The 12,730-nt window shown below is 44.8% G+C and overlaps 1 protein-coding gene across 1 annotated transcript in view; it reads left to right on the forward strand.

The window, feature by feature from the left end:
* LOC124012278 (unconventional myosin-Ig-like) overlaps positions 1-12,730 on the forward strand; it is a 190,014-nt gene that overhangs the window by 102,231 nt on the left and 75,053 nt on the right. The gene's annotated exons all lie outside the window — the stretch shown is intronic.

The following is a 12,730-nucleotide window of genomic DNA, read 5'->3' on the forward strand; positions in this document are numbered from 1 at the left end:
GTGGACGGAGAGAGAGAAGAGATGGTATGTGGAGGGAGAGAGAGAGAAGAGATGGTATGTGGAGGGAGAGAGAGAGAGAGAGAGATGGTATGTGGAGGGAGAGAGAGAAGAGATGGTATGTGGAGGGAGAGAGAGAGAAGAGATGGTATGTGGAGGGAGAGAGAGAGAAGAGATGGTATGTGGAGGGAGAGAGAGAGAAGAGATGGTATGTGGAGGGAGAGAGAGGAGATGGTATGTGGATGGAGAGAGAGAAGAGGTGGTATGTGGAGGGAGAGAGAGAGAAGAGATGGTATGTGGAGGGAGAGAGAGAGAATAGATGGTATGTGGAGGGAGAGAGAGAGAGAGAGATGGTATGTGGACGGAGAGAGAGAAGAGATGGTATGTGGAGGAGAGAGAGAGAGAAGAGATGGTATGTGGAGGGAGAGAGAGAGAGAGGAGATGGTATGTGGAGGGAGAGAGAGAAGAGATGGTATGTGGAGGGAGAGAGAGGGAGAGAGATTGAAGAGATGGTATGTGGAGGGAGAGAGAGAGAGAGAGAAGGGATGGCATGTGGAGGGAGAGAGAGAGAAGATGGTATGTGGAGGGAGAGAGAGAGAGAGATGGTATGTGGAGGAGAGAGAAGAGATGGTATGTGGAGGGAGAGAGAGAGAGGAGATGGTATGTGGACAGAGAGAGAGAAGAGATGGTATGTGGAGGGAGATAGAGAGGAGATGGTATGTGGAGGGAGAGAGAGAGAGAAGATGGTATGTGGAGGGAGAGAGAGAGAGAGATGCTATGTGGAGGGAGAGAGAGAGAAGAGATGGTATGTGGAGGGAGGGAGAGAGAGAAGAGATGGTATGTGGAGGGAGAGAGAGAGAGAGGAGATGGTATGTGGAGGGAGAGAGAGAGAGAGGAGATGGTATGTGGAAGGAGAGAGAAGAGATGGTATGTGGAGGGAGATAGAGAGGAGATGGTATGTGGAGGGAGAGAGAGAGAAGAGATGGTATGTGGAGGGAGAGAGAGAGAGAGAGATGGTATGTGGAGGGAGAGAGAGAGAGGAGATGGTATGTGGACGGAGAGAGAGAAGAGATGGTATGTGGAGGGAGATAGAGAGGAGATGGTATGTGGAGGGAGGGAGAGAGAGAGGAGATGGTATGTGGACGGAGAGAGAAAGAGATGGTATGTGGAGGGAGATAGAGAGGAGATGGTATGTGGAGGGAGAGAGAGAGAAGAGATGGTATGTGGAGGGAGAGAGAGAGAGAGGAGATGGTATGTGGAGGGAGAGAGAGAAGAGATGGTATGTGGACGGAGAGAGAGAAGAGATGGTATGTGGAGGGAGAGAGAGAGAGAGAGAGAGGAGATGGTATGTGGACGGAGAGAGAGAAGAGATGGTATGTGGAGAGAGAGAGAGAAGAGATGGTATGTGGACGGAGAGAGAGAAGAGATGGTATGTGGAGAGAGAGAGAGAGAGAGAAGAGATGGTTTGTGGAGGGAGAGAGAGAGAGAGGAGATGGTATGTGGACGGAGAGAGAGAAGAGATGGTATGTGGAGGGAGAGAGAGAGAAGAGATGGTATGTGGAGGGAGAGAGAGAGAGAGAGGAGATGGTATGTGGAGGGAGAGAGAGAAGAGATGGTATGTGGAGGGAGAGAGAGAGAAGAGATGGTATGTGGAGGGAGAGAGAGAGAAGAGATGGTATGTGGAGGGAGAGAGAGAGAAGAGATGGTATGTGGAGGGAGAGAGAGGAGATGGTATGTGGACGGAGAGAGAGAAGAGGTGGTATGTGGAGGGAGAGAGAGAGAAGAGATGGTATGTGGAGGGAGAGAGAGAGAATAGATGGTATGTGGAGGGAGAGAGAGAGAGAGGAGATGGTATGTGGACGGAGAGAGAGAAGAGATGGTATGTGGAGGGAGAGAGAGAGAAGAGATGGTATGTGGAGGGAGAGAGAGAGAGAGAGATGGTATGTGGAGGGAGAGAGAGAAGAGATGGTATGTGGAGGGAGGGAAGAGATGGTATGTGGAGGGAGAGAGAGGGAGAGAGAGAGAAGAGATGGTATGTGGAGGGAGAGAGAGAGAGAGGGATGGTATGTGGAGGGAGAGAGAGAGAAGAGATGGTATGTGGAGGGAGAGAGAGAAGAGATGGTATGTGGAGGGAGGGAAGAGATGGTATGTGGAGGGAGAGAGAGAAGAGATGGTATGTGGAGGGAGGGAAGAGATGGTATGTGGAGGGAGAGAGAGGAGAGAGATTGAAGAGATGGTATGTGGAGGGAGAGAGAGAGAGAGAGAAGGGATGGTATGTGGAGGGAGAGAGAGAGAAGAGATGGTATGTGGAGGGAGAGAGAGTGAAGAGATGGTGTGTGAAGGGAGAGAGAGAGAGGAGATGCTATGTGGAGGGAGAGAGAGAGAAGAGATGGTATGTGGAGGGAGGGAGAGAGAGAAGAGATGGTATGTGGAGGGAGAGAGAGAGAGAGGAGATGGTATGTGGAGGGAGAGAGAGAGAGAGGAGATGGTATGTGGAAGGAGAGAGAGAAGAGATGGTATGTGGAGGGAGATAGAGAGGAGATGGTATGTGGAGGGAGAGAGAGAGAGAGAGAGAGAGGAGATGGTATGTGGACGGAGAGAGAGAAGAGATGGTATGTGGAGGGAGATAGAGAGGAGATGGTATGTGGAGGGAGAGAGAGAGAAGAGATGGTATGTGGAGGGAGAGAGAGAGAGAGGAGATGGTATGTGGAGGGAGAGAGAGAAGAGATGGTATGTGGACGGAGAGAGAGAAGAGATGGTATGTGGAGGGAGAGAGAGAGAGAGAGAGAGAGGAGATGGTATGTGGACGGAGAGAGAGAAGAGATGGTATGTGGAGAGAGAGAGAGAGAAGAGATGGTATGTGGAGGGAGAGAGAGAAGAGAGATGGTATGTGGACGGAGAGAGAGAAGAGATGGTATGTGGAGAGAGAGAGAGAGGAGATGGTATGTGGAGGGAGAGAGAAGGTAGAGAGAGGGAGAGACTGATAAGAAGGGATGGTATGTGAAGGGAGAGGGAACAGAGATAAGAGGGGATAACTGTCTGATGAAGCCGAGAACAGTCTGACAGTGAGAACAGCAACGAGAAGGTGGTTTTCACTGAGACAGAAATTGTAATCCGGTTTATGTCTCATAATGACAGGAGGAAAACACTGTTGATAAAAATAATTCCCCAAACACACGTTTCTAAAGCTTGTATAAGTAGAACATTTTTGTTGAAGCTATTCTAGTGACGACAATCATCAGTATTAAGATAGAGAGATATGAGGAGCACATGGTCTATTTTGGTGAATGGCCTTCTATCCACTCTTGGAGCGTAATGAAAGAGCTCCTTGTTGAGGCGATGAAAGCAGACACTTTACAGGAGAAGAAGACGAGAAAGTTTTGAGGATAGTCTTCCAACCGTAATCACAACACATAGATATAGTGCCTTGCAAAAATATTCACCCCCCTTGGCGTTTTTCATATTTTGTTGCATTACAACCTGTAAATTAAATAGATTTTTATTTGGATTTCATGTAATGGACAGACACAAAATAGTCCAAATTGGTGAAGTGAAACGAAAATAATTTTAAAATTTTAAAAACTGAAAAGTGCACAAGTATTCACACCCTTTGCTATGAAGCCCCTAAATAAGATCTGGTGCGACCAATTACCGTCAGAAGTCACATAATTAGTTAAATCAAGTCCACCTGTGTGCAATCTAAGTGTCACATGAACTGAGTATATATATATATATACCAGTTCTGAAAGGCCCCAGAGCAAGGGGCACCACCAAACAAGCGGCACCATGAAGACCAAGGAGCTCTCCAAACAGGTCAGGGACAAAGTTGTTGAGAAATACAGATCAGGGTTGGGTTATAAAAAAATATCCGAAACTTTGAACATCCCACGGAGCACCATTAAATCCATTATTAAAAAATGGAAAGAATATGGCACCACCACAAACCTGCCAAGAGAGGGCCACCCACCAAAACTCACGGACCAGGCAAGGAGGGCATTAATCAGAGAGGCAATAAAGAGACCAAAGATAACCCTGAAGGAGCTGAAAAGCTCCACAGTGGAGATTGGAGTATCTGTCCATAGGACCACATTAAGCCATACACTCCACAGAGCTGGGCTTCATGGAAGAGTGGCCAGGTAAAAATAAGCAAACATGTTTAGTGTTCGCCAAAAGCCATGTGGGAGACTCCCCAAACATATGGAAGAAGGTAGTCTGGTCAAAAAAGACGAAAATTGAGTTTTTTGGACATCAAGGAAAACGCTATGTCTGGCGCAAACCCACACCTCTCATCACCCCAAGAACAGCTGTGGGGATGTTTTTCACTGGCAAGGACTGGGAAACTGGTCAGAATTGAAGGAATGATGGATGGCACTACATACAGGGAAATTCAGTCTTCCAGAGATTTGAGACTGGGACAGAGGTTCACCTTCCAGCATGACAATGACCCTAAGCATACTGCTAAAGCAACACTTGAGTGGTTTAAGGGGAAACATTTAAATGTCTTGGAATGGCCTAGTCAAAGCCCAGACCTCAATCCAATTGAGAATCTCTGGTATGACTTTGCTGACTTTGAGATTCCGCTGTACACCTGCGGAACCCAACCAACTTGAAGGTGCTGGAACAGTTTTGCCTTGAAGAATGGGCAAAAATCCCAGTGGCTAGATGTGCCAAGCTTATTGAGACGTACCCTAAGAGACTTGCAACTGTAATTGCTGCAAAAGCTGGTTCTAAAAGTATTGACTCTGGGGGAATAGTGAATAGTTTTGCACGCTCAAGTTTTCCGTTTTTTTTTGGTCTTATTTCTTGTTTGTTTCGCAATAGAAAATATTTGTAATCTTCAAAGTGGCATGTTGTGTATATCAAATGAAACAAATACCCCCAAATCTATTTTTATTCCAGGGTGTAAGGCAACAAAATATTTTTTAAATGCCGCTGTATGTATGCTTCCTTTCCCTTCCTGAACGCCTGATGTGCTGTTGTGGTGAAGTTAACCAGGAACCTAACATCTGTGTTGCATCACAAGGGTCCTAGTCTATAGAAGTACACTATATAGGGAATAGGGTGCTATTTGGGATGAAGACAGAGTATACCTCACTGGGACGCAAATGCACTGTTCTAGCCTACCTGGGTATAAACTTTTGTCTTCGGTGAGTGTGATCTTTTCCACTTCACTAGAATGCTGAGGATAGCATCAAAAAACACTATAAAGATATTAATGACGCAATTCTAAATGATTTCTCAGAGTTTTTTAAATTCTTATTTTCTGGCAGTGTCATTTCTCAAACATCTTTCATGTTTTGTGTTTTCCCCCGGCTTCTGCACACCGTGCAAAAAATAAAATAGGAAGCAGAAAGGGACTATTGTAGATAAAATGCTGAAACATGAACCTAGAAATCCCTCCGCATTAGAAAGCAAATGGAGAGGCGAAGATATGAAGCTTAATGTCACGGATGGTTCAGTACCTCTGAGTTATGACGTCTTTTATTACTCAATTATTTATTCAACTTGTTTTTTTGCACATCAACGGCGAAGGTTTAATCTTTCTTTAGAAAAGCAGAGCATTTCCTTACAGGACCCCTCGAATCCTTAAAGTTGAATGGCTGTGGAGATAAGCCCAGGTGAAGCTTTAGTGAGCATCTCTCTCCCCAAACATCATACCCTGGCTGTGGTTCTCTCTGGCTTAGACCTCTCGATTCTGATTGACTTTTAGTGAGCACCTCCCTCTCTCCCCAAACATCATACCCTGGCTGTGGTTCTCTCTGGCTTAGACCTCTCGATTCTGATTGACTTTTAGTGAGCACCTCCCTCTCTCCCCAAACATCATACCCTGGCTGTGGTTCTCTCTGGCTTAGACCTCTCGATTCTGATTGACTTTTAGTGAGCACCTCCCTCTCTCCCCAAACATCATACCCTGGCTGTGGTTCTCTCTGGCTTAGACCTCTCGATTCTGATTGACTTTTAGTGAGCACCTCCCTCTCTCCCCAAACATCATACCCTGGCTGTGGTTCTCTCTGGCTTAGACCTCTCGATTCTGATGGACTTTTAGTGAGCACCTAAACATCATACCCTGGCTGTGGTTCTCTCTGGCTTAGACCTCTCGATTCTGATGGACTTTTAGTGAGCACCTCTCTCCCCAAACATCATACCCTGGCTGTGGTTCTCTCTGGCTTAGACCTCTCGATTCTGATTGACTTTTAGTGAGCACCTCTCTCCCCAAACATCATACCCTGGCTGTGGTTCTCTCTGGCTTAGACCTCTCGATTCTGATTGACTTTTAGTGAGCACCTCCCTCTCTCCCCAAACATCATACCCTGGCTGTGGTTCTCTCTGGCTTAGACCTCTCGATTCTGATTGACTTTTAGTGAGCACCTCACTCTCTCCCCAAACATCATACCCTGGCTGTGGTTCTCTCTGGCTTAGACCTCTCGATTCTGTTTGACTTTGCATCCATAGCATGCAATTCTGATCGGATTCTATTGTTAGACCAAGATTCGGACAGTGGAACATGCGTTGCTGTGCACATTTGGTCACTGGGAGACTGTGGTGCGACTGCATTACCATGGAACAAGTAGGCTCTGCAATATTAGATATGAAAGTGTGCTTCGTTTTGAGAGAAGGACATTGTTTACGATTAGGTTATTGTTTGAGGTTCAAATGGCATTTTTTTCAGTGAGAAGAACTGCGGCATTACACAGTGAATGTTTCAGAAAGTATTCACACCCCTGGATTTGGTTGTGTTACAGCCTGAATTTAAAATGGATTACATTTAGATCGTGTGTCACTTACATTTACATTACATTTAAGTCATTTAGCAGACGCTCTTATCCAGAGCGACTTACAAATTGGTGCATTCACCTTATGACATCCAGTGTCACTGATCTACACACAATACCCCATAATGTCAAAGTGGAATAATGTTTTTAGAAACGTTTACAAATTAATAAAAAAATGAAAAGCTGAAATGTCCCGAGTCAATAAGTATTCAAACCTTTTGTTAACTTAAGGTGTAAAAATGTGCATAACAAGTCAGATAAGTTGACTGTGTGCAATAATAGTATTTAAATATATTTTTGAATGACTACCCTATCTCTGTACCCCCACACACATACAATTATGGTATGAATATTATGGGCAGTTTGAATATTTATCTATTTTCCATTAATATATGTTTTAGAATTTTTGTTTTCACTTTGACATTACAGAACATTTTTGTGTAGATCGTTGACACAAAAGTACAATTAAATCTATCGTAATCCCCCTTTGTAACACAACAAAATGTGGGAAAAGTCCAGGAGTGTGAATACATTCTGAAGGCACAATATCTGTTCAATGTTGATCTTTGTTCCCCTCTGTAGAAAACATGTGTATGATGTTTAATGAGCCTTTCCTCTGTAGAGGAGCAACACGTATCTGGTAGTGTGTTCCTAAGTGGTTAGTGGATAAATGTTCACACACACATGTTAACAAAGCACCAACCCTATTGAAATTAGGCAGATAATGGGGAGTCTGTTTTTGGTATAATATTTTTAATCCTCAGAGAGAGAGAGAGAGAGAGAGAGAGAGAGAGAGAGAGAGAGAGAGAGAGAGAGAGAGAGAGAGAGAGAGAGAGAGAGAGAGAGAGAGAGAGAGAGAGAGAGAGAGAGAGAGAGAGAGAGAGAGAGAGAGAGAGAGAGAGAGAGAGAGAGAGAGAGAGAGAGAGAGAGAGAGAGAGAGAGAGAGAGAGAGAGAGAGAGAGAGAGAGAGAGAGAGAGAGAGAGAGAGAGAGAGAGAGAGACAGAGAGACAGAGAGACAGAGAGACAGAGAGACAGAGAGACAGAGAGACAGAGAGACAGAGACAGAGAATGCTATGTGACAACAACAGAAAAACAAAGGTCTCACTCCATCGCTCTCACCTCTGTCTAACATAATCTCTCCCTGTGTCCCAGGGACCTGGTTCTGGGCTGTGGCGCTCACTTTCTGTGCGTTAAATTGCACCCTATTCACTATATATATATACAGTACCAGTCAAAAGTTTGGACACAACTACTCATTCAAGGGTTTTTCTTTATTTTTACTATTTTCTACATTGTACAATAATAGTGCAGACATCAAAACTATGAAATAACACATATGGAATTATGTAGTAACCAAAAAACTTAAATAAATCTAAATACATTTTATATTTGAGTTTCTTCAAAGTAGCCACCCTTTGCCTTGATGACAGCTTTGAACACTCTTGTCATTCTCTCAACCAGCTTCATGAGGTAGTCACCTGGAATGCGTTTTAATTAACAGGTACTCCCTGTATACACTGTGTTTCACTGTAGTATGCTCATCCTGGATGAGAGAGAGAGAGAGAGATTATATAAGTTACAGGCAGAGCACATTACAGACTAGCTGATCTCACAGAGAGGGAAATGTCTGTCCCCAATCACCCTCTATTCCCTACATAGTGCACTACTGTGGGCCCTGGTCAAAAGTAGTGCACTATATAGGGAATAGGGTGCCATTTGGGACATATCCAAGCTTCCAGAGTTGACCTTATATTTCTTCTGTATTATCTCATGTTTTCATGCATAATTTAACATTGTTCCTTATAAAGGGGTGACTTCAATTATGCATTGTACCTATTACAGAGACTGGCAGCAGTTTAGTCCTAGCAAGAGCTCTAGTCTGTGGTATAATAATAATAATAATAATAATATATGCCATTTAGCAGACGCTTTTATCCAAAGCGACTTACAGTCATGCGTGCATACATTCTACGTATGGGTGGTCCCGGGGATCGAACCCACTACCCTGGCGTTACAAGCGCCATGCTCTACCAACTGAGCTACACAGGGGTCATTTATCTAACTCCCCAAGCCACTAAACCACTACAATACCATCCATATGCCACCTGAAAAGGCCACACCACTGAGACAAATGGATTTACAGTGATCACTAGCTCCCCTCGCTGATAAGAGAATGTTAAAATGTTCCTTTTTTAGTTTTGTCAGCGGAAAGGACACTTGCAAAGGCAGACAGAAAAATCTGTGGTAGCACAGGCACACAGAGCGAATGAACGAATCCCTCTTGAGAGGTTAGGAACATATCAGGCTTGTTTTCTTTACGATATTATCTTTACAGTTCTTAACCTTTTTTTACGCTGACTCGAGCGCTGGAGACACAATGGATTCAGTCAAATGGTATTGTTTCACGTGTAATTGAATGTCGAGGTTGCTGGGGCTGGGATGAGCTGAGTTTGGTGGGTGACGCCAGGGACCCAATGAAAGTAATATAATGACTTTGTATTTCCGAAAATAGAGTGTGTTCCCCGCGGGGGGGGGGGGGGTGACGCACATCACAGGGACTACACCTCCTGTTATTGTTCAGAACCCTCTCATTAGAACGCTCTCGTTAGATGCTCCTCACTGGTAACACCGAACACCCCTCTACAACCTGTCTGTGTGTGTTTCTCAAAATGGTACCATATTACTGATACAGTACCTATACTATGCCGCTGGACAGACGTGTTGCAGGGGGCGCTAGTTGGAACGTAACCTCGGACATGACTACGTCAATATCGCTTGCCTCGTTGTTCTTGGGGCGGCAGGGTAGCCTAGTGGTTAGAGCGTTGGACTAGTAACCGGAAGGTTGCGAGTTCAAACCCCTGAGCTGACAAGGTAAAAATCTGTCGTTCTGCCCCTGAAAAGGCAGTTAACCCACTGTTCCCAGGCCGTCATTGAAAATAAGAATTTGTTCTTAACTGACTTGCTTGGTTAAATAAAGGTCAAAATTAATTAAAATTATTTCCATCATTGGGTAAAAAGTGAGTAAGCAACATCTTGCAGTTTGTTAAATCAAAATGGTCTTCCTCTTGGTAAAGGAACATCCCGTGTGTCTGAAACCTCATGGTAAAGGAACAGGATGTGTGTCTGAAAGGTCTTGGTAAGGGAACAGGATGTGTGTCTAAAAGGTCTTGGTAAAGGAACAGGATGTGTGTCTAAAAGGTCTTGGTAAAGGAACAGGATGTGTGTCTAAAAGGTCTTGGTAAAAGAACAGGATGTGTGTCTGAAAGGTCTTGGTAAGGGAACAGGATGTGTGTCTGAAACCTCTTGGTAAAGGAACAGGATGTGTGTCTGAAAGGTCTTGGTAAGGGAACAGGATGTGTGTCTGAAACCTCTTGGTAAAGGAACAGGATGTGTGTCTGAAACCTCTTGGTAAAGGAACAGGATGTGTGTCTGAAAGGTCTTGGTAAGGGAACGGGATGTGTGTCTGAAAGGTCTTGGTAAAGGAACAGGATGTGTGTCTGAAACCTCTTGGTAAAGGAACAGGATGTGTGTCTGAAAGGTCTTGGTAAAGGAACAGGATGTGTGTCTGAAACCTCTTGGTAAGGGAACAGGATGTGTGTCTGAAACCTCTTGGTAAGGGAACAGGATGTGTGTCTGAAAGGTCTTGGTAAGGGAACATCCCGTGTGTCTGAAAGGTCTTGGTAAGGGAACATCCCGTGTGTCTGAAAGGTCTTGGTAAGGGAACATCCCGTGTGTCTGAAAGGTCTTGGTAAGGGAACATCCCGTGTGTCTGAAAGGTCTTGGTAAGGGAACAGGATGTGTGTCTGAAAGGTCTTGGTAAGGGAACAGGATGTGTGTCTGAAACCTATTGGTAAGGGAACAGGATGTGTGTCTGAAAGGTCTTGGTAAGGGAACATCCCGTGTGTCTGAAAGGTCTTGGTAAGGGAACATCCCGTGTGTCTGAAAGGTCTTGGTAAGGGAACAGGATGTGTGTCTGAAACCTCTTGGTAAGGGAACAGGATGTGTGTCTGAAACCTCTTGGTAAGGGAACATCCCGTGTGTCTGAAAGGTCTTGGTAAGGGAACATCCCGTGTGTCTGAAAGGTCTTGGTAAGGGAACAGGATGTGTGTCTGAAACCTCTTGGTAAGGGAACAGGATGTGTGTCTGAAACCTCTTGGTAAGGGAACATCCCGTGTGTCTGAAAGGTCTTGGTAAGGGAACATCCCGTGTGTCTGAAAGGTCTTGGTAAAGGAACAGGATGTGTGTCTGAAAGGTCTTGGTAAGGGAACAGGATGTGTGTCTGATAGCTCTTTTTTTGGGCCGATTCATTTAATTTCTGCAGTGAATGTAGAAAACACTCATATCAACAGTACACCATTATATCAGCATTTTACTGCAATAAAACAAGTGCCTCTGGGCTGGAGTCTGTGGGGCGATTTATCTGAAATATCTCTAACTGCCAGTGTGTCTGTCATACATAGTCTGTCATACATACCAGGGTCATACATAGTGTTTGTTGTCCTGTCATTTGTCAAACAGAAACTTGCCGATGCTATCGGCTACTGTCAAACATAACAGGAAAAGTCATCACAATGTCAGAGCAACATTGAGATAATGTTCTCTTCATCACCAGGAGGCGAACTGAGCAGCAATCCAGCTCCCTCGGGGCCTTCTGAGGGCCCAGAGGGTCCAAAAGGCACCCAAATGGCACCTTATTCCCTACATAGTGCACTACGTTTGACCAGAGCCCTATGGATCTTGGTCAAAAGTAGTGCACTAGGGAATAGGGTGTCATTTGAGACGCAGACATAGATTCTCCAATAGAGTCCCGAGGCGACTGTCCCAGAGAGCAGAGAGTGGTTATCTCAGGAACCATCCATCAACCAGTCAGTCCGTCCGACCTCTCTGTAAAATAAAGACTTGAAGCTGGAGTGTAGAGGATATGAGTCAGGCTTAAGGACAGGCTGCGCCTATTCTGTCCGACGAGATCCTCGTCAACATTTTACAAACCCAATTCAAAAACACGCACTATTTCAAGGAGAGCTGTGGAGATGGAATTGAAGTCAGTGGAACACTCTCACGAGAGTGGGTTGAGTCAGAGTGGGTTGAGTCAGAGTGGGTTGAGTCAGAGTGGGTTGAGTCAGAGTGGGTTGAGACAGAGTGGGTTGAGACAGAGTGGGTTGAGACAGAGTGGGTTGAGACAGAGTGGGTTGAGACAGATTTGAAGGAACGTTACTGAAAATCGAATAGTCTGTTGCGCTGTTAAAACAATGTTGTTTTGCTAAGGTGTGAGGGTGGATCTGACAGAATTCTGTCTTTGTGTAATAATACCTGGCAGGCAGAGTAAATGTTCTGCCTCCAAACCAACCTTCGAGGAAGATCTAGAGATCCAGGCCTTTCAACAAGCTGTATTTTACAACACTGAGAACCGGAGGATAGCTTTGATAAAGAAAAATAAATAGACATAATAACATGTTTTTTTCTGTCCCAAATGGCACCCTATTCCCTATATAGTGCACTACTTTTGACCAGAGCCCTATGGGTTTCCTTATGGGCTCTGGTCAAAAGTAGTGCACTATAAAGGGGATAGGGCGCCATCTGTGGTGCAAGACTTTAATTTCCTAATGGTCTCGCTGACAGACAGCTGCAGGTGAAACAGGAAGTACTGTCAGAGCATGAGGTGATGTTTTGTGTCTGCATTCTGACCTTGGCTAGCTGAGCAAACAGCCCACTGGCAAGAGGGACAACTAGGTCAATCTCACCGTTAAAGCTGGAATCCTCAATAGAGGAACTTCCACTTCCAATTGCAAAGAAGTTACTGCAAACAACAAACACAGTTTTTTTCCTCGAGAACATCATTGCACGCTAAGACTGGCCCCAATTAGTCGACTGGTCGATTGTTTGGTTGATAGGCTATTGGTCGACAAGAGATGTATTTGTTGTTGTTGACCAGCAGCAAAAAAACAATTCTGTCTTATTC

This window comes from Oncorhynchus gorbuscha, linkage group LG24 (assembly GCF_021184085.1).
Source record: "Oncorhynchus gorbuscha isolate QuinsamMale2020 ecotype Even-year linkage group LG24, OgorEven_v1.0, whole genome shotgun sequence".
NCBI lineage: Eukaryota > Metazoa > Chordata > Actinopteri > Salmoniformes > Salmonidae > Oncorhynchus > Oncorhynchus gorbuscha.